The following is a 23181-nucleotide window of genomic DNA, read 5'->3' as shown; positions in this document are numbered from 1 at the left end:
AGTTTGGGGGTAGTTAGGGAAGGTGGCTATTACTCAATTTATTGGTATGGAAGTTAGTTTGGGGGTAGTTATGTTGAGAATAAGGAGATCCAACAAAATCATTGGTTGCCCAACCCCTAATCTCATATTTGTAGATTCTTCCAATGATTCTATGTAGGATGACAAAAAAGATAATGAGGAAGAGAAAAGTAATGAGACCCCCAAAATTATTTGTGTAATCTATTCGAAGAGATGAATTCCACAATCTCTAATTTGGAAGAAATCGATCTACTAAGCTTGTTGATGAATTTTCCCAGAAAAATTACCCCATGTGTGACCAAATGATGTAGGGGACTTCCCTAACACACCCACAACACATTCTCTTTTACACTATATGAGGGTTACTCCACCCAAGATTCATGGATAGCATAACAAATAAATTGCATACAAATTGCAAGAATAGAAATAACTAATTTTCTATTACTTTAATACTTCAATATAAAGAAACAAAAATGTTCAAAAATAATTTTTTTGTCAACTCTCCCCTATCTCTATCCTATCATGAGATGAGTTGGTACTCATTGACATGAATATTTATATGTACTAATATTTATGTCCTCAATATTTTCCATTACTATAAAGTCAATCTTCATGTCCTCAATATCTTCCATTACTATAAAGTCAATCTTCATGCTATCAATATTTTCCATTACTATAAAGTCACTCTTCATGTCCTCAATATTTTCCATTACTATAAAGTCAATTCTATCAAGAGGGTTGACCTAGGAGCAAACAACCCTTGGATTCTATACAAACTCCCCTATGCATTTATAAACATCACCAATCATTAACATTTAGAGAGGACTAGAATTCAAGATTGAGTACAAAGTAGAAGCACAAATTTAGCAAGATCAATTCCATGTGTTATCGAATTGATTTGTTAATATAGAAATGATCTATTAGTGTGGATTCAATGTGTAGAAGATAGACCAATGATAGTTTTATGAGATGGTCTAAATATTTTGGAATCATTTTTAGTGTAGAGACATATATGTTCAATGTCACATCAAATTTATCCTCCACCTATTGTTTTTAGATTTAAGTGCCTAAAATTCGTATGCATTCTAATTTTCTAGCGTAGCATTTAATTACATTCAATTATCAACTCTATAGTTATAATTTATTAATCTAAGTTCATGTATATTTATGTATTATGCATTTTATTGGATGAGTATATATTAAGTTTAGAAGATGTTATCTTCATTTACATTTTTGGTGAACACATTCAATCTTACACCAACAAAAGGTTTTAGCTTTAGGATTTACACCTTCACTATTTTAAGGCTTTAAATATATACTTTTTAATGGAATTAGTATTTTCAAGATATTGTTAGGGTTTACATTCATATGCATTTCTCTTTTAGTTTTATATCTCTTTTATTAGAGTTTGTTCTCTATCGCAAGATATCACTTTTTCCAGCCCTTTGGTCACTATAGAGTTAAAAATTACATACTTCGCAAATTCTACTCTTTGTATTCACTCATTTAAGTGCCCATTCCCTTAGCATGTTATAGGGTGTATTTAACCTACTCAATATTTTTACCTTCATCAAATTCATTAATTTTATCTCTTTCTATTATTTATTAGATCATATATTTTTGTAAGCCCGTCTTTACTTGAAAATATTAACAATTGTTGAGGTGAACTTGTATTTGTGATAAAATTCTTGATACTTGAATCGGTATTTTCAAGCACTAAATTCCATGTCCATACCTTACAATGAAGAAAATCCAATTGGTGCCAAGGAAGGAAGAACTCTTACAAAGCAAAGGGTTTTTTTAAAGAATTTAGCATTTCAATATTGAGAGTTTCTTTATTCTCTAAACTTAAGGTCTATTCCAATTGTCTTGCAATAGGGCAGGTGTAAATGTGAGAAAAGCTTTAATATATTGATTATAATGAGGATGAAAACAATAATTTCTAGAAAATATTTATTTATTTTTTTGTTTTGTTTCTAATGATAGTCAAAATTTATTGTTTTTGAATTTAAATTTATTATTCCTAGTAACTTTTCACTTTTCATTTCAAAGATTGTATTTATGAGCAAGTTAAAAGGCTATCAATTTTATATTTTATATTTTCATATTCAACTTTAGAAATTTATGCATGATAAGTTGATTACTAAAAATCTGTTGAAAATTTGTTGTTTTAATTGAACTATAGAATTTTTTTAGCTAGTATATATGACTTAACTTAAATACTAGTATACCTATCTTTAGAGAAATATAGGTAAAGTTTGTCGAAATATAACGTACTTTTATTATTATACATTCATTGTTATTTCATTTTGCTTGTCGTCCTCTAGATAAGAAAGAAAGAAATCATAGAAAATGTTCTTCATATTTAAAATTGTGTTTATTCATTTGTTGCATGAAGATATATTGCTTGTTTTTTTTTATAAAGAGAATTCAATGTTGTTAAAATATATTAGCATTCTAGAAATAAGAAGAAACAACTTTAGAAGAAATAGATATTTCACTATAGTGTTACTTTTGAATGAATTTTTTTTGAATTTTTTAATATATATATATATATATATATATATATATATATATATATGATCATCTAAATCCTCCATTAATCTAGAAAATGCATATATATACATTTATATTATATGTATATATATGTATATATACATATATGTGTGTGTGTGTGTGTATATATGTATATATGTATATATATATATATATATGTATATATGTATATATGTATGTATATGTATATATGTATGTATATATATGTATGTATGTATATATATATATATATATGTATATATATGTATATATATGTATATATATGTATATATATGTATATATATGTATATATGTATTTATATATATCTATATGTATATATACATATATATATATGTATATATATGTATATATATGTATATATGTATTTATATATATATACATATATATACATATATATACATATATATACATATATATACATATATATATATGTATATATACATATAGATATATATAAATACATATATACATATATATACATATATATACATATATATACATACATATATATACATATATATACATATATACATACATATATATATATACATATATATACATATATATATATATATGTATATATATGTATATATATGTATGTATATATATGTATATATATACATATATATATATATGTATATATATGTATATATACATATATATGTGTATATATACATATATATGTATATATATACATGTATATATATGTATATATATATATGTATATATATATATATATATATATATATATATATATATATATATATATATATATATATCTTAGATTATATTAATCTGGAAAACGTACACACACACACACACACACAAACAAAATCATATTAACAGTTAAATAAACTATTTTTTTAAAAATAAACATTAAACAAAAAATTGATGAATATCGAATGGGTTTTGGGGAGCCGAAACCCTCTCCACACCCCCTTAATGTTGCAAGCCCGTGGGGCCTTCCCTCCGCCTCCCCTCTCCCCTTCTCTTTGTCGTCGACGGTTCACACTCTGCTGCCCGGGTTTGGGCTCTTCACCGTTGACTGTGTGGAAACATGGTTGCCATGACCTCGGCCATGGCCTCCCTCCTTGTAACACAAACAAAAAAAGAAATCCCTAATCCGACTTTAGGGTTAGGACAGAGTAATGAAGGGAATAAAGGGGACGGAAATGAGATAATCCCATCTCATATATCATTTTAGAAGAAACCTAAAAGGGTAAGTTAAAAATATAATTTAAAAATAAACTTAGGGTTAGCATAAGGGCTATATATATATATATAATCCCTAAAAGAGCTAAATAGAATATGAATATAAAAGGGGATATCCCATTAAAAAGAATATAATATTAAAAGAGGGGTTTATTTTGAAATTCAAATAAAGTTAATGGGGAAAAATTCCCTCGATTTTAGGCAAAGTAATTTTATAATGATATAATGAGTACTTTTATTTAGGAGGGAATTTCATTAATGATAGATGATTATTTAAATCTCTAAGGGGATAATTTTATTGTATATAGTTATTTAAATCTTTTTAGGGGATCAGTTATCAATAATGGAAGAATTAATTTACTAGGCAAAATAATTAATGATTTAGTTAATTTAATGACATTTGAGAACTTTACATTTATTTGCCTAATTAATTAATTCTAGCAATTGCACCTTAGTGTGCAATGGGTACGCCAAAGAGGAATGGCAGGTCAATTAGGGAAAAAGAATTCTAGAGTTTTGTATATATTTATATTATAGATGAGTTCAAACGGTAGAAAGAGATATAGGGGTAGAGAGAGAGGGAGATAAAGGGCTAGAGCTTGTTCATATGGAGGACTCATGTTAAGTGTGCCATTGTGCTCTTTAATATGCTTAATATCTTTAAATTGTCATATCATCCAAACTTGGTCTTTTCAATAAAATAATGCTCCATATTTGATTTAGATTGTAAAAAAACATTGATAGAGGGATTGATCCTTATGAATTGAATATTTTTTATAGAGGGTTTGTAAACAAATCACAACTGTCTGTTTGTTTTATTAGTTGCTGAGTATATAATTTGTAATTATATTATAGATAATTTATTTTCTATTATACAAAAATACATATTATATTATAGATTATATTTATATTTTATAATTTTTAATCATATAAATTCTTTTAAATAAATATCAATAAAAATCAACTGAAATAACTCATCAGAAAAACAAAAACTTTAAATGAAATTTAATAAGATTTCAAAACTTTTTAATTGAATGAAGCAGATTAAAAAAAGTATACAATAGCATTTTTAAAATTATAAAATTTATTAAGATTTCAATTTTGTAAGTCATATCATGATTTTATGAGTATGAGAAGGATATGAATATATTAGAACGTGGAAAGCATATCTAAGCATCTTCCTTATTAGTGTTTGAATTGAAGGTAATTAATTTTTAATATAAACAATAATCACTACACTATTGTTTCCTTATTAGTGTTTCAATTGAACGTAATTAATGTTTATTATTACTACATTATTGTTTAATCTTTACATATCTTGAAAATCAATCACATGCCCACTTTTTGCAGAAATCGGATTTACTTCACCTCCATCTTGGGAAAATCAATGTGGGATGAAACTGGAGATTCCATCTACCATGGGCCAAATAAAGAGAAGAATATACTTCTTTTTTAGTTTCCCATTGTGTTTCTTTGATGGTTAAAGTAAAGCAAATATACAAATGCATGAAAGTTCTCTCTTTCCTTGGGCGCCTAGCTTACCAGTAATCAGACAATAATTTCAAAGAATGGCACATTTGAATTGGGTTTTTTCAGCCCAAATGGAAGCAATAACTGGTATCTTGGCATCTGTTATGCCAACATAGCTAAGAAGATCATTGTTTGGGTGGCTAATAGGAAGAGCCTAGTGAAAAACAAGAATGGTGTTCTGAAGCTATAAAAGAAGGTACACTGCAGGTCATACCAGCCAGTGACAAACAAAGAAAATCCACGGTCAAGATGGCTTGCATCATCTTTGTAGTACCCCTACCCTAATCTACTTCTAACCTTGGTTTAATCTTGATTAGTTAATCGTAATATTATGTTATAGTCAGATGTTGATTTTACGCATAGCTATTGATGTGGTTTCACACTAGTTGTATGCAAGTTGTTAGTGCACCTATTTCGTGGTATTAATATTGAGCTAACATTTTCATTAAATTGTATATATGTATGCATGTATGACTCTTGGTTGCAGGAAATTTCAGGTACAACGCCGCATGAGTGCGAGGTTCGTCTTCACCTGGATTGCAGGTTTGAGTGTACCTTTTTAATCCTTAGAGTTGGATTAGGTGGTCGTAAGACCCTAGTTGACCTTAGTCGTGCTCCAGTGAGCATCGCCAGTCGTCGTCGGTAATCCCTTGTTGGTTTGGGTTTGCGAGTCGTCTGTTTGGTTGACCTTCTCGGTTTGCATGCTTGGTGTGTTTGGTTAAATTGATTAATTAGTCCTTAGTGATTATTTTGAGTATTTATGCATTTGTGCATTGAGGATTAATGGGCTAAAGTAATCGGGAATTCGTTATGCGATTTTCGTTGATATGAATTGCTTATGTTTAATTGGGAGTGAATTCGATTAAATGACTGATTTCGATTATTAAATGCATTATATATATGCTGTTGAAAAAGAAATTTTTATATTTTATCGCAATAGACGTAATTGCATTCGGTTGGCTTCTGAAATTAGAATGGCTAAATTTGATTAAATGAGAAAATCGTTTTTGGTTTTGAAAAGCAAGCTATTTTGTTGTTATAATTAGAAAAGGATTAATTTTTGAGTATTATTTTTAAATAAGAATTTTTATTCCAAAAATGGAATTTTTGGGTCAACTCTTCCATATAACCCAAATTTGGGGAAATTGGAGAGGATGGACAAATTTGGAAAATCTTTGGTTGGAGAAAATTTTGGAAAAGAAAATTGGAAATGAAATTGGAGGTTTTTGGGGAGGCAGTTTTTGCTGGATCTGGAAGGTGGGCTCTCCTTCAGCTATGCCAGGATTGCGTGTTAAGGTAGGATCCAACTCTCTCAATTTTAGTTTTGTTTGAAATGGAAATGGGGGTTTTATCTTGGCTTTGGATTCTCCATTGAATGCCATGCTTTTGATGGATTTAGTAAATTAACCAGCTTGGCTGGTAGTGTTTTTGAGGTATTGTTAATTCCTCTTTGTTTTTGGGCGTTTGAAACCTTGGGTGGTTGTAAAAGAATGAAAAACCATCAAGAAAACATTATTTTCATATCAAACCGAAATTGTTATTTCAAATTTTTGAGTGGGTCTAATGGTTGTTTTAATCCGAACTGTGTTTAAAGAAAATATATATGTTTTTTTTTATTGAACTGTGCGTTCAACTTAGTTCGGACTGTGCGTATCGTGTTTTACGGATCTGGGCGTTTGTTTTTATTGTTTTGGACTGTGTTTTGGGGTTGGAGGCAGGGAGCGAAGCTTCCCCGCTCCTCCTCCCCTCTCCCCCGCTCGCCCCTTGCTTCCCTTTCTCCCTGCGATGCCTGGTTCTCTGTTGGCGTGTGCGGCCATGGCGGTGGCCGCAGGGGCCGCGGTGGCCGCAGGGGCCGCGGTGGCCGCAGGGCGCCGCGGCACCTGCGGGCACCACCGTGGCGCCGCCCACGAAGCCCCCCCAATGCCTGCGGCTAGGGTTAGGGTTAGGGCATGGCCCGCCCTACCCTTTTGCCTAATGCGTTTTTTTGTTAAAATGAAAACATCGTTTTTATAAGATGGTTTTTTTTTAAATGTTTTTTTTTATCATTAAAAAAAAAGAAAAACATATGATATTTTATATCATTTTAATGAAAGATATTTTAATGTTAAATGTTATTTAGCTTCCTAATTATGAATGAGGTAGCATTAATTTTGAAAGGTTGATTGGATATTGATTAACGTTATAAAGGAGTTTATAGGCTAATTGTTGTTCAACGTCATTTCATGGCGTATGCCTTCTTCCTAATTAAGTTCTACAACTGTTATTTCGCAATTGAATATTGTTGTTTTTATTCTTATCATTTGAGTAATTGTAAAGTAGTGAAGTATTATCGTTGGGCATTAGAAATTTAACGATATGCATTGGAAATTATGAATTTGTAGAGGTCGGTTTTAGACCAGTATGTTAATGACGTTTTGGAATGGAGATTAAATATCTTATTTTAATTGTTTAATGGTTGTCTGAATTTGATTAATTATGATTTGGTTAAAAACTCTTACGGCTTTATTTGCCTGTTCGATGCTTTGAACCTTAGGAGTTAGAAAACCAAGAACAACCTATCCCTTGATGAGGTAGATAACTGTAAGCTGATTTAGATCTTGTAGAAAACTTGATCGACTTGTAATGATTAAATCAATTTGAGGAAATATTGTCTTTTCTGATTACTGCCTTGCGAGTTTAATTTCTGTATTTGCCTTTAATTATGAAATGGCATGTTTTTGCTTGTTTAGTAGGACCCTGTCGTATGGATCGACTTGGGGTACCTGTTTCAGTCCTCGATTCCGAGTTGACTGTTATATTGTGGTAGTGTCATTTTGACCATATCCTTTTTGTGTGAGTCGAATGATGATTCGTGGCTAACCTTAGTTGTCAGGTCTCTAGTTAGAGTACCGTCAGTAAGTGATTACCCTTGAGTCGTGTTTGACTAGATGATTGTTTCTCCTTCTTGAACTCCGTTCGTCTGACCATGTGTATTCCTTGGTTTTGAGTTCGTCTAAGTATAGTCTAGTGTCGTATGGGAAAGTGGCTTTCGATTGGGGGCCGCGCCCAAAGTGGCTGCTGGGTAACCCGTCGAAAGTGAGTCTAATAAGTGATAACCTAAGTAGATTAGAATGTAATCTCTAAATAAGATAATGTGCCTCACACATGAGACGAGTGCTATCATAGATTCGACATGCTGTGAGAAGGCCTGAAATGGCAAACCACCATCCTTGTCTTCACGAGAGGATGTGTGGGTCCACATGAGGCTTGGATGGGCTGGAAGCTCAGATTAGGTTGCCAGGGTGACCCAGTGTATGGGGCCGGGACCTATGAAGACTTGCCATGGTATCCATACCAAGTTGTGTGATGACACTTGTCCCTACGTTCGCTAGTGTGTTGTCGTTTCGTCCTGTTAGGAGTACCTTTGTGAGTCGTCCTTTTGTCTCTGCCCTTGGGAGTGTCAGTTTCATGTCAGACCTTGGGTGGTGATGGCTCAGTTTTATGGATGCTCTTCTGGACTTATGTTTTTAGCTTTGATTATGTTCAGCTGGATCCTATTCTTTTCAAGGATCGTTCATGTATTGAGTGATCGATGCGGTCGTTTGTATATTGTTTATGTATCGCCTTGATGGCTGGATAGTAATTGGTGTAACCTCTTGTATTCCTAACTTTATTAATTATCAGAGGGGTCTTGCAGTTGAGCAGACCCGGAGATGTAGCCCTTTAGGGGTGAACTTCGAGATCATTATGGTGTTATGTGATGCATTCTCTTATGTTTCCTTTATTCAGCTTTATCATGTATGATTAACTTATGTTAAAATGGTTAAGTGGATAATTGGAATTAACTATTAATGCTTATATTCAGTTCCTTCTTGAATGCCATGTTGATCGAATGCGTAAGTAGTTTAGATGAGTTTATCGTAGATGCTAGTATGCAATCGTCTTTTGAAATGCAATAAGTTGGAATATGGAAAGAATGTAACTTAGAGTAATGAATTATACTTAGTTGTTGTTAAGGAATTTAATATGCTTGGAAAGATCTCTTATGTCATGATGAAATCCTAGTGTATTAGAAAATGTAGATGTATGGTTTGTAATTTTAAATTGAAAAGCTTGAATGAGGTTGATGAATGGTTCTTAATGGATGAATCTTTGTTGTGATTTATATTTCCGTCCTTTGAAAGAAATTATCCTGATTATGAATTTTCTCGTTATTAAGATATTCAGCTTAATGGATTAATGGTGTGAGTTAAATGAATTGTGAAATTTAAGTAATCTCGTTGGGAAACTCTTTAGGTGTTAGTTGATGTCTTCCGCTATGTAATCTGAATCTTTGATATCGTGTTGCATCTTATGTGTTGTAACTTTAAAAAATAAAAAATAAAAATTTTGCACTCTATTCTTGTGTTATGGCTTTTTCCCTTCGGGGTTTCCTGGCAGGGCATTACAATCTTGCATAGCCTCTTGAACAGTTTCCACCATTGATTTCAAAATTCAAGTTGTACATTCTATAGTAGGAGATGCCTTTGGCGTAATTAATACAATGAAATTTTATTAATGTTAATTTAATATATTTTTGGAATTATTTAAATATTATAAGGACACAATATTAACTCTAAATTTAATCAAAATTGAAGATGGCTAATTGAGTGAAATAATTAATTATTAAAGTTGTGTTGATTTCATAGGTTTAAATTATTCAGCCTTAGTTAATTGGAATTATTGTAAATGTTAAATAATTAAAAATATTGTTAATTAACTAATTAATTAATCGCTTTGGAAAAAAAATAAAAATTTCTAAGCCTTCTAATTAAACAACTTAAATTATCGCTCATATTAGAGACCCATTCATATTAACACTTGAGATATCTTTTTAGTAAAACTAATTAAGTTATCACATCTTATTGAATGTATATTACGAGTAATTTAGTGTTATTAAAAAAAATAAAAAGATTGGTGCATTTTTGCCTAAAAGTTTGGCCATCACAGTAAAATTGTTTATGGTTTGGTTTTGATTGGCTTGTATACTTTTATTTCTGCACTTCTAGCAATAGTGTAGCTTCACGGGATTTGTATATTCATGTCTGAATCTGTGAATGCGAATTTTTCTTTTTGTCTAGAAGTTTAGAATCTCTGTGGATGTACTTTCTTTCTATTTTGAATAAAAAACACACGTTATCAAGCAAAAAAAACATATTGAATACCATTGAGTTTCACAGTGTTTATAGGTTTTAAATAAAAGGCAAACACTTTAAAATTAAATAATTTTTTTATATGAAATGAAGTCATGGATGTAAGAAAAATGAGGGCCACTAATTTGTTGGAATCGATGAGGGAACTATTCATGTGGACTCTATGCATTTTCAGATTTGAGGTATGGCAACAAAGTTTATGGTTTGAGCAAATCAAATAGAACCCTTTGGTTTGCAATATTTTTGGAGCCTCGAATGTCTCTTCATACCTTCAACATAAATATTGCAAATATTAGATCATTTTGTTTATTATTAATTTATTTTACTTTCATAATAATTATAGTCTTTAGATAGCTCATTAATCTCAACCTATATAATTCAAATATTGAGGTGATATCTTTAACTTCAAATTTTAAATTTTATAATGAAGGTATTTAATATATTGTGTTTATATTCTTCTACAAATAGGATGAGGTATTTTCATTGCTTTAATCTTCCATCTATTATAAGTAAAATATTGTATCTAAATTTATTTCAAACTAGAAATGAAATCTTTCAATTATGACTTTCCCAATGTTAATCAATTAAAAAATAAAATTAATCACTATCAAAATGAATACTAATTAAATTTCCTTTAAATAAATTGATTTATTTATCATGAATATAATAATTCAACACTAAAATCTATTTTAATAATATTAATAAATTAACCTTTTAAAAAATTATTTTTAAATATTTTAATTTATAAAACTTAAATAAAAACCTTTGACCATGTCTATATAATCCATTTCAGCCAATAAGCTTGTGGCATCCCACAATATTAAAACAAAAAAACTTCAATTACCCATTTATTAGAAAATACGGTCAAACATGAATATCGCCACGGTTGATGTACAGAAGGGAAAATGTATATGTTTGTGAAATCCTTTTATATTTATTTATTAATATTCTTCAAATGTAAAATAATATATTTCATTTAATTAAATTTTTTATGCTATTTGTTCCATTGACATATGTTAACACAATTGAATGAATTGGTTAATTTAATGATATAATGTATTGAAAATGTAATATAAAAATTAAAAATCTAATTTTTTTCCTACTATTTGCAATATAATAGATCAATAGAAAGAAAGAAAAATAAGATTTATATAATCATGTAAAACAATAGAAATTTCATTCAAAGATTTTAATTCTATATATGATTGGTGAAGCTAGTAAAAAAATTGAATGTATAAATATCCTATCTTGATCTAATAAATACTATCACAATTATTGAACATATTCAATTAATAGATTGATGCAAAAATTTACACACTTAAATCTAAAAGTCAAAGCAAGAAACTGTATAGACTGTGGAAAGTTGATATCATTGATTAATTAATAGATCCTCTCTACAATAAAAGATATCATTGATTAAGTGATTAAAAAGCTTCAATAAATATTTTCACTTGCCCTGCTTGACTAAATAGATATAAAAATCACCTAAAATTGTTTTTACATGTATAACACAACTGATGACTACATCTAGACTAGAATTATTACCTGGTTATAGATAAAGATGATCTCTGTGGGAATCTACCTCAGCTGGGTTTACACCCTGTGGAAAGACCAAAGACTATTGTGGAGAAGGTTGCAGGGAAGGTCCATGTACTGCTCAGACTTCCAATACCTCCTTAGACGATCACTGAGTATCCCTGCGCTGATGGAAGGAGTTATCATGCGCGTGGTCCATTATAATTAAGTTTGGCAAGTTTTCTTGCACTTGTAGTTCATTGATCTATTTTCATTAGTTGCCAATATTACTACAAAATTAAATTAATTGTGAAAGTAATGAACTTATAATCTATAGAACTTTCAAAAGGTAGAAATCTACTCAATTTGATCTATAATCTCAAGTTTAAAGGGAATCAAACACTGCCTATGCATAGAAAGTGTCGTCCGACCTAGTTTGCTCAGTTATATTTAGGACTTAAATTTCTGAATTAATTCATTAGAACTTTAAATTAGGTTTAAATGTAAAACCATGCCAAAAGAGCAAACTGGTTTACAAGGAGGTATGCACACAGAACTGTAGGAGTTTGAATTTGGATCCTTATACATATCAGATAGGATTGAAAGGCTCCAACTCTTGTAATATTAACCGTATTAGTGGTTACTTATCTTTGTACAGGAACTACATGTATGGACGTGTAGGGTCTTACCTCAATTTGGACTTACTAAAACAACCAGACCTTGTATCCACCAACTCTACAATCTCCTTCAAGGCTTCCCTCTGGTTATGAATGATCAATTCTGACTGTCACACTGCCATTGTTTCTGGACAGAGCTTCATAGAAACTGTTATAAGTCTAGATATGGTGGCATGTGATAGCCCTTAGGATATTTCCTTGAGGGATGACAGCTACAAATATTACTGTCAGCTACTTGGAGTATGTTAGCGTAACCACTTCTATTACCTCCATAATTCACGAATTTGACTCCAGTATTTTCCTTAGTTTATGGTGATAAACTGATGATTGGATTCTCCGGGTAGACTTACGGTGATCTTATGTTTGCATGCTCGTATGTAATCCTAACCAAGGTAAACAACAAGTTATTACCGTCGTTTTCACTGCAAGCTTTGTTTAATGTAGTTGTTATGCCTTCATTTCCTCAGATCTGCCTTCATTTCTTCAGATCTGCCTTTGTTTCCTCCATAATTTCTTCATTGAAAGCGGTGGTTAACTTTGTATAAATCATGCATTCCACAGATTGTAAATTAGACACAATGAATTAATACAATTACATTCTTGCAGTTATGTTTTTCTTCTCTCTTTTTTGGAAGTTTTGTTTCTTACTTCCTAGCTAGGTCTGTATTCTGCAATGCAGAAAATTTAACAAGGTATCAGAGCCTGAGAGCTAGGAGGAAGGACAAATTATTTGCAAGAAGAATTCTGAAGAATGGAAATTGACGTAAAGCTTTGTTCACGGGCCTTGCCTTCATCTTCTCCTTTGTGAGACATCTTTTCAGTGGACCTGTCATGCCTCTCCTTTGTCATATTAAGAAGGAGTTTTTCTATTTAGTGTTAATGGTTTCTTTCATTTTGTTTCAAGTTTGATTAGTTCACTATTGGCATTTGTATTTTCGACTAGCAACTTCTTCTTGAATGGTTGAGTAGTGTCATTTGGGTCACTCGTGCAAATTCATGTGCCACGTGCATCTTCGAATGTCAGATGTTTTTCCTTTGTTTGCCCTTTGATCATTGTTCGAGTAGTGTCATTGAGGGCACTGATGCAGATTCTTGATCTTGATCACCATCTTGGCTTTTCAGGAGGTTCTTCATTCAGCACTATGACAATCATCATTCGACAATTTTTTACACTTTTCTTGTCTCTCAAAGGATTTTCTTCTGCACTTCCCTCTTTCTTCTTTCCTCTTTTCTCCTTAGTTAGGCTTAAGGTGGGGTGTTAGCGCAACCACTTCTATTACCTCCATAATTCACGAATTTGACTCCAGTCTTTTCCTTAGTTTATGGTGATAAAATGATGATTGGATTCTCCAGTAGCCTTACGGTGATCACCAAGGTGAACAAGTTATTACTGTCATTTTCACTGCAAGATTTGTTTAATGCAATTGTTATGCCTTCATTTCCTCAGATCTGCCTTCATTTCTTCAGATCCGTCTTTGTTTCCTCCGTAATTTCTTCCTTGAAAGTAGTGGTTAACTTTGTATAAATCATGCATTCCACAGATTGTAAATTAGACACAATGAATTAATATAATTTCATTCTTGCAGCTATGCTTTTCTTCTTCGTTTCCTGAAAGTTTTGTTTCTTACTTCCTAGCTAGGTCTGTATTCTGCAATGCAAAGAAATTAATAGAGTAGACCCTGGAACAAATCTAACATGTGGCATAACATCAATATCCACCGGAGGAAGAAGAAAATCTTAAAAACTGATACCCATATTTTTGGGAAGCATAGGAGGAGCAGCTCTCCTATGTTTCTTGTTCTTTTTCTTCTTCAGGTTTTGCATTAGACAGCTAAGAAGACATAAATCAGGTACAGGTCTAGGTATGTACACATTTGAAAAAATATCAGTTCATTAGTTAGTTACAGTTGCCATTTTTGTCAGTTCTAACATTTTGAAAGTGAAAATTTACGTGGTACTGACGAAATAGAGCCTGCAATTATTAATTTCAATTACAATTATGAAGTTCTTCAAGAAGCAACTGGAGGCTTATATGCTGCAAACAAACTTGGGCAAGGAGTTTTGCTGAAGTTTATAAGGTAAAACTTTAAGCAGTTGGTAGACATATTTGGAATATGTTTCCACCACTTTCCTAAGTTGTTTGCAAATAACACCTTAGTGCATACACCATGAAAGTACATAAAACTATGTAAAACATGAAAATAAAATAATTTTTTATTACTCAATTCTTCCTAGCCATTTGGAAGGCAGGTTCAGTAGACTATATAAACAGTTCATTTTTTTTTCTTCTACTTGCTATGGTTGTACTCTTCTTAGTGTGTTTTCCCATTAGTTAACTACTCAAGTTAATGTAAATCAGAGTCCCATCTCTTCCTTATTTTGTATTTTTGATATCGCATTGACCTATTTCAATTACTCGTGGAAATTAATACAGTTTCCTTCTTTCTTGCCTTCCAAAGTAGTAATTCTCGAGTGTTTTATGTTCATGTCACTCATCGGCTACATAGCTTACACATACATCACCAAAATATTCTAAATTTCTATGTTCTTACATCCGCTTCTTCAGATTGCTAGATAAGGAGCAGGTGGTGCTAAATTTTCAAGTAAAGGATGATATTTAGAAGATGTTTTTGTAAAATTTTGCAGCTAATCATACAAAATAGAGAAAAGATCTAGCTGGAAAATAAAAGAAAAACTTGCAGAGAAAATCATAACAAAGAACTCATCAACCATTGTATAGATTATAATATGCCAAAGCATTATTTTATACAAAGAATAAACCAACGCATGAACATAGATCATGCAGAAATCGTTGGAGTGGATGGAATAGGCAGAGTGAGTTAAACTCTAGTTCTCCGTTTTTATTTTAAATGCAAAACATGCAACATCTGTTTGATTGCAGTGCAAACTTGTGATCTCATCGTAAATTATGGAGCAAACATAAGTTATGCGCTAACACCCCCCTTAAGTCTAACTAAGGAGAGATATGAGAGATATGGGTCCTCACAACAATGCCTGATTAGGAACGCAATTACAAAGAAGATAGGAGAAAACCCAATTGAGAAAAAATCCTAACCATTTATTGAAACTATAAAAGAAAGTTGCAATAGTCGATGAAGAACTGCAAATGAATCCACACTCGATAGGATTGTATCAGAATCATAGAAACCACTGCATGAGTACCTCTAGGATACTTTGAAAATGCAGTTGTACATATTCTATATTGCTCAAATGGATGAACAAATAGGTACATGGTCTTTGAATACAGAAACTGATAATCTAAAGACGGGAAGATATGAATCCGCATAAATGTGCTCCAAACTGAAGAACTGCAAAGATGACCTCCGGTTGGGATGATGTCATTGTATATCCATTGCTCAATAATGTCCCACTAGAAAGAAACTCTGGAAGCACTTGGGATGCGACTCTGGAATCTCATGTAGTCAGGAACCCTGCTAGAAAGAATCTCTAGGAGCAAACAAAGTTGCAACATTGGAATCTCATGTAGACATGAATTTAGAACAAAGAAAACTTTTGGCTACCAATAGAAGGAAGAGTGCATAGCAATTTTAATCTTTTATTTTTATTATGCATTAAGCAAAACCCCATAGAACCTTTCTAAAAGTTCAATTTTTACAAAGCCCCAAATTTTCCAGATCTTTATCATGTTGTGCTTGCAAAGCACATACAATTTTAAAGAATCAATATGAGAAAAAAGAAGGGAGCATGCAAAAATTAGGCAAATAATATGCATACATCTAGAAACAGAGGTCTACATTAGCTTCCAAGGTAATGTTAATCTTCAGAAATCTACCTACAAATAATCGTGTTTAGCTTCTTCTTCCTAGCAATCTCGCTCTGATACCATGTTAAATTTTCTGCATAGCAAATACAGACCTAGCTCAAAGAAGAAACAAAACTTAGAAAACAGAGCAAAGAACAAAAGAAATGAACAAAGTAGAAAAATGAATTTGCATATGAATGAAAACTAAATTAATTCATTGTATTAACCATTTTGCAAATGTGTGAATTTATACAAAGAGAACCATCACCACAAAAGAAAGGAATTGTGGAGCCCGCAAAAAATAAAACTTGTGGTGAAAGAGGTGGAATAGGTTGTTGCATCTTTATTATTCATGGGGAAAATTCATCGCATTAGTTAATTTAAACATAGCAACTGCACTACTACCATGCAACTGATGGTTTCCCATAAATCATGAAGATGGTGGTGCAGAAAACTAATGCTAACATCCCCTCCTTAATCCTAACTAAGGAGAGATATGTGTTTACATAGAAGAAAGGATAAAACCTAATAAGAGGAAAGAGGGAAAACCTAGTGGGAATGAAACCCCCCCCCCCCAATAAAAAAAATAAAATTACAAGAGATGCAACTATATGAAGTGCAAAAGAATATCCTTTGAGATACAATAAAAGTGTGAACAACTATCAAATGATGACCGCCAGAGTGCTGAATGAAGAACCTCCTCACAAGCCAAGATGATGATCAAGATCAAGAATCTGCATGAGTACCCTCAATGACACTACTCGAACAATATTCAGATGGCAAACAAAGGCAAAACATCTGACATTCGAAGATGCACGTGGCACATTAATTTGCACGAGTGACCACAACGACACTACTCAACCATGCAAGAAGAAGTTGCTAGTCGAAAATATAGGTTCCAATAGTGAACGAATCAAATTTGAAACAAAACCAAGAAGCATTAGCACTAACAGTAGAAAATTTCCCTCATAATATGACAAAGGAGAAACAAGACAAGTCCACTGAAATGATGTGTCATAAAGGAGAAGATGAAGGCAAGGGCCATGCAAACAAGAGCATGAACAAAGGAAGCAAGGAACATGCTCTAGAAACAAAGGTTTACGCCAGCTTCCATTCTTTAAAAATCTGTATGCAAATAATTTTTCCTTCCTCGTAGCTCTTAGGCTCTGATACCATATAAAATTTTGCAGCTAATCTTGCAAAATAGAGAAAAGATCTAGCTGGAAAATGAAAGCAAAACTTGCAAAAAAATCAGAACAAAGAACTCATCAACCATTATATAGATTATAATATGCCAAAGCATTATTTTATACAAAGAAAAAACCAATGCATGAACATAAATCATGCAAAAATCGTTGGAGTGGATGGAATAGGCGAGTGAGCTAAACTCTAATTCTCTGTTAGCTTAGATGCAAAACACGCAACGAACTTGTGATCTCACCGTAAATTATGGAGCAAACAGAAGTTATGCGCTAACAGTTTTACTGATTGAACCATGAACTTATTTGCAGGGGACACTCAAAGATGGAAAAGAGATTGATGTTAAGAAGCTCTTTGTAACACATTCAACACGAGCAATGGAGGAATTCCTTACAGAAATTAAGATTGTTAGTGGTTTTCTTCATAGAAATCTCACTCGTTTGCTTAAGTGTTGCAGTAAGGGGCAGGAGCGATTCCTAGTTTATGAGTTTATGCCAAACAGGAACCTTGACCAGCATTTGTTTGGTAATGAGTTCAAGTCGCTTCTTTAAAAAATTGATTTCCAAGTATAAAATTTCATACTCTCATTCCATGGTGACTGAAACTCTAGAAACAAACAGGGGAGGGGGGAATTTATCTCAAATGGATAGATCGTTTCAAAATAATAACAGGCACAGCTCGTGGTCTTGTATATTTGCATGAACAATCTCACTTTCCCATTTTACACAGAGATATCAAAACTCCCAACATCCTTCTTGATGAAAACCTGCAACCCAAAATAGCAGATTTTGGACTAGCCAAATTTTTCCCAGAAGATAAGACACATCTTACAACTAGGGTGGGTGGAACCATGTAATTTATTAGCTAACTGATTTACTTTTCCTTTGGAAATGAATTAAGTGCTCCTCTTGTCTATTCTAAGCTACCTGTATTTTCACTGTCCTTTGCAATTCGTTTACCATTTGCGGACTACAATATAATTTATTTATTTCTTAGTTACTGATGTAAGTTTGCAAGTTAACACTCCAAGTACTATAGAATGTCGCAAACTCACACAATTTTATTAAGATATAAACATAAGATAGGGTTGTGTATTTAGCAGCTTCATGTATATATCATGCATAAGATATACATGTTTAGCAGCTTCAGGTATATATCGTGCATAAGATATTATTAGATAATATTTTTTATGTATTTGTTGTATACTTGATTTTTCTTCATGTGTTTATCTATTTGTTAGAGTTGTGTATTTGAATAAATTTTTAATATATTTTTTTGTATGACAACATCAAATAGTATTAGAGCTTGAGTTATTATGAGAGAAAATGATAATCCCACAATAGAAATATGGTGCGTTGCAATATAAATGATCTATTGAAATCTCATAAAGAAATCTTGTGAGCATATGACTCCATAGGTGACCCATAAGAGAGTTGGTTCACAAAAAAAAAGAGTGTGCAGGTGTCTATTAGTACTCTAATGTTAGGCAGAAGATATGCATGTGTGAACAACCTCCAACTAGTGTGTTTGGTAGAGGTTGCATTAGATTGGAATGAATGCATTTGAGAGAGAATAAAATATCCTCTAATATAGTGGTATTTGAATAGGGTTGTTAACAAAGCACTAAAAGTGAAACAATCAACAGTAATTGGCATTAGATATAGTTTTTTGAAGACAAAATTTTAGTAATATTGCTAATGTTGAAACTAGAACAAATGACAAGTTTGATTTACGGAATAATGTGGTAGGTAATTGGAAGAAATTAGTAAGAAGAATAATGCCAATAGCTAAAGCCATTAGTGCAATAGGCAAAGTTGCAAGACCTATGGCAACATATAGTCTTCTAGCAAATGTGTGGTATGATGACCAAGATTAAGAGGTAATGAAGATGAGTTTCTCCATGGATATCAAGTGTGTGTTCTAAGGTTTGGAGAAATTTATGGAGGTTGTGTGTATAACCAAAAGAAGAGGGAATTATCATTAATGTTGAGGATCAAGGAACACAATTAATGTAATAATATGGGAAGACAAATTAGCATTAGAGAATTATGGTATCCAAATTATTCAAACCTAAGGAGTTTTGGTATTAATATTTGAGGCTGCTGATTTTTATAATTGGTTTAAGTTTTATCTCCTTTGTTACTCTTGCCTTATCTTAGTCCAACACTCATATTAGATCAAATAATGTTTTTGATGGGCCCTCATTCTCGAAATCGTCAAAAACCTTGAAAGGTCCTAAATGCCTTTAATCTCTTATGAAATTAATCAATAATACAATTCTTTAATCTTAGACCCCATTATTATTATTTTTTGGTTCCAAATGCCTAAGTTTCAAAGAATCCCTCAATATAGAGAGTTGCCCTTTCTTGTATGGAAAAAGGTTCTAAGGTCACAAAGTTATGTTATTCAAGAGCACTATTCATAAGAAGATTACACCCTTTCCAACAACATGTAAACTATAGGCATACTCTACTATTTCACCTAACTCTCCTATATTAAGAAAATTATAGTCTTTAGGAGTAATGCCACATAACATATTGGGACAATTTCTATAGATTTTATGGGTGATTTATCATGCTGGATACTTCAATCCCATCCCCATTAATATTGATAATGGTTGAAAATTAGTGAAAAAGTATTCTTTGTTCATTGCACATAAATTGAATTGTATTTCAACATGATTGTACGAGTGATCAAAGGAGAATAAATGTATAAAATATGTGGACAACTATCGCAAAAAATTAATCAAATGACTTATGTGTTTAATGCTCTTTCGCATGCCCCCTTCGAGTTGGTAGTAAGTTTTTGGGAATACCTAAGGTGAAAAATCTCATTTATAAAGGGAATGAAAATAAAAGATAGAGAGTGTTTACAAAACCAATAGAAGGAAGAAAGTATTCATATGAAGCCATCAAGTTTCAAGTTCCATTTTGAGTATTATATTTTGATAGTCTGTTCAAGTGGGTTTGTTTGAATTTTGTAATAAATTCCTTGTAACCTCTAAAGATTGAAGGCAAAGTGCATATTCAACCTTGATATATTGTATCCAATTGTAGCATATTCATTTCTAGATGTATTTGTGATTAGTTAATCAACTAGAAGATTGTAAAATATTCACAATATTTTATGAAGTATCTTTTCAAAATAATAAAGTAATTGTTCATGTTATGTAGGGATTACTAAGTATCTATCCTCTAATAGAGCTTAGAAAACTATATATTTTTAAAACATACCTACAAAACCTAGTTTTCTTTTATGTAAATAAAATTGTATAGCCCTTTGTGGGATCTTCATTACGATATAATTTTTAGTTTAGCTATAGTTGCATCATTTAAGTAAATTCAGTAAATCTATGCCTAGTTGAATAGAAACAACATTCTATTATTTTTTCTATATTTCATCACCTTATTAACACACTAAAACAAACAAAACATTATATTGATTATCAATTTGTGTAATTTTTAGTATTGAAAGTGTTGGATGTGACATTAAAAAAGTAGGCACTCCCATTGTTTCACCACTGTCATGGAAGACTTTTGTGAGGTGCAAAGATTTACATCCCTACTAGAATGCTTATGCCCGTGGTTTCTACAACAGACAATACACATGGGCATGCTCATGATGTTGTTGATAAATGGGAGTTCTCGAATAGGGTATACTCATCCATCAAAGCATAACAGAAGGGAAAATACTTTTAGATCTTACAATGGGAAATACTTTGGACATGTATCCAAAATGTGGAAGCATAGACAGGGCATATGAACTGTTTGACCAAATGCCTCATTTGAAGAATAATAATACTTCCACATTGTTTCCAAGTAGTTTCGAGATCATTTGAAAATGCATAGTGAACTTTATATTGTGGTGTTATCTCTTTTGAAAAATAATAATATGCTTGCCCTTATTCTCAAATGGATTTTTTTTCCTAAAAGGGTTTCTCTACGTAAATCTAGTGCCTCTTTTGGTATGATTGTTTTTATATTTATGTTGAATGGCACAATTACATGTTTATTTCAGATTTGTAATCACATAGCAAATTTAATATTGCAAGATTTCTTCACCTTGTTTCTCAACAAAAATAAGAAAGAGTTGTAAGATAGTTCAAGATGTCACAATTGAAGAGATCAAATCTAGTTCTCAATCTACACTAAATTTTGATAAAAAAATACCAAAGTACGTGGAAGTGGCTCCACTACTACAATGAAAATCCTAACTTTGAATGTTATGAGCCTCATTGCCTCTAGAAAAATTAATGTAAGAGAATCCCTACACAATGTAGTAATATTGAATCATTATGAAAGAGTGGAATTTTTTAGTTTAATCAATTGTTTGTTTGTTAGTTGTAGTTATTATTATGTGGTGAAACTTGAAATTGGATTTTATAGTTTTGGGAATAGTTTTAGTTATGATTTTTTAGTGTCATATTAAAATTTGAGAAGGATTTCATGAGAAAGAAGTTAGTCAATTAGTTTGATAGCATTTATCAAGTGGATAGCTATGTATAACTGGGATTATTTTCATGTATGTGGCAAGTGATTTATAGCTTGAATCGAATAAAATAATATTTATATGAATTTATTGAGCCCTTGATGATAAGTTTTGACTACCACATGGAGGTTTCTTCATTATTTAATGCTTTGAAATTGTAGGCATGTTATTTTTGTTTGACGACATGTTACATGTGGTATTGGGCTTTATAGTATATTGTGGCCAACATTGATAATTCAAAAATGTGTTGATGTTATATAAACTATGTTTTATATTAAAGGAGGGTCAACAAAGAGGTAAGGCAAGGACCAAATACGTAGAATGAAAAGAAATCATGAGAAATTTACCTAGCTAAAGGTGAAAAGAACATAAAACATTTTCAAAACTTAACTAGGGAAAGAGGGAGCTAAAAAAATCGATCCTATGAAATATAATAGAAGGGAATCTCTCACTAAGCCTAAACTTATTAGGGTTGAATGAATTTTTTTTTTTAGTGAATCACTTGGAGGCAAGGAGGATTCAAACTTTGAGAAGATAAGATACTTCTTATAGTTCATTCCCATCATCATTACAAGTGAAGATTGTCAAAAAATCTTAATAGAACCTTTCACTAAGGAGATCAATTTGGATTCCATGTACGTAAGCTCAAATAAAGCCCTAATGTCTAATGGATTTCATGTTGCCTCCTTCTAGGAATGTTATGTTGCTAAAAAATAAGTTGTGGTGACTTGTGGTGAAGCGTACAGATATAAAGGTGCTAGAAGAACTCAATTGTACTTTTATTATACTAATCCCCAAGAATGCTTCCATCGAGTCTATTATAGAATTTGAAAAAATATCCCTTTGTAACACTCTATATAAAATCCTCTTGAAGTCGAGGAAGCACAATCTAAAAATAGTGCTCCCTTTTCTAAATTCCCAAGATTAAAGTAGCTTAATCTTAAAAAGATCCATCATTGAAAATATCAACACTAGACATGGAATCGATTACTCAATTTTCAATACAAATAAAAAAGCATAATAATCAAG

Source organism: Cryptomeria japonica, chromosome 8 (genome assembly GCF_030272615.1).
Source record: "Cryptomeria japonica chromosome 8, Sugi_1.0, whole genome shotgun sequence".
Taxonomy (NCBI): domain Eukaryota; kingdom Viridiplantae; phylum Streptophyta; class Pinopsida; order Cupressales; family Cupressaceae; genus Cryptomeria; species Cryptomeria japonica.
The sequence above is the reverse complement of the archived record's forward strand: the minus strand, read 5'-3'. Positions refer to the sequence as shown.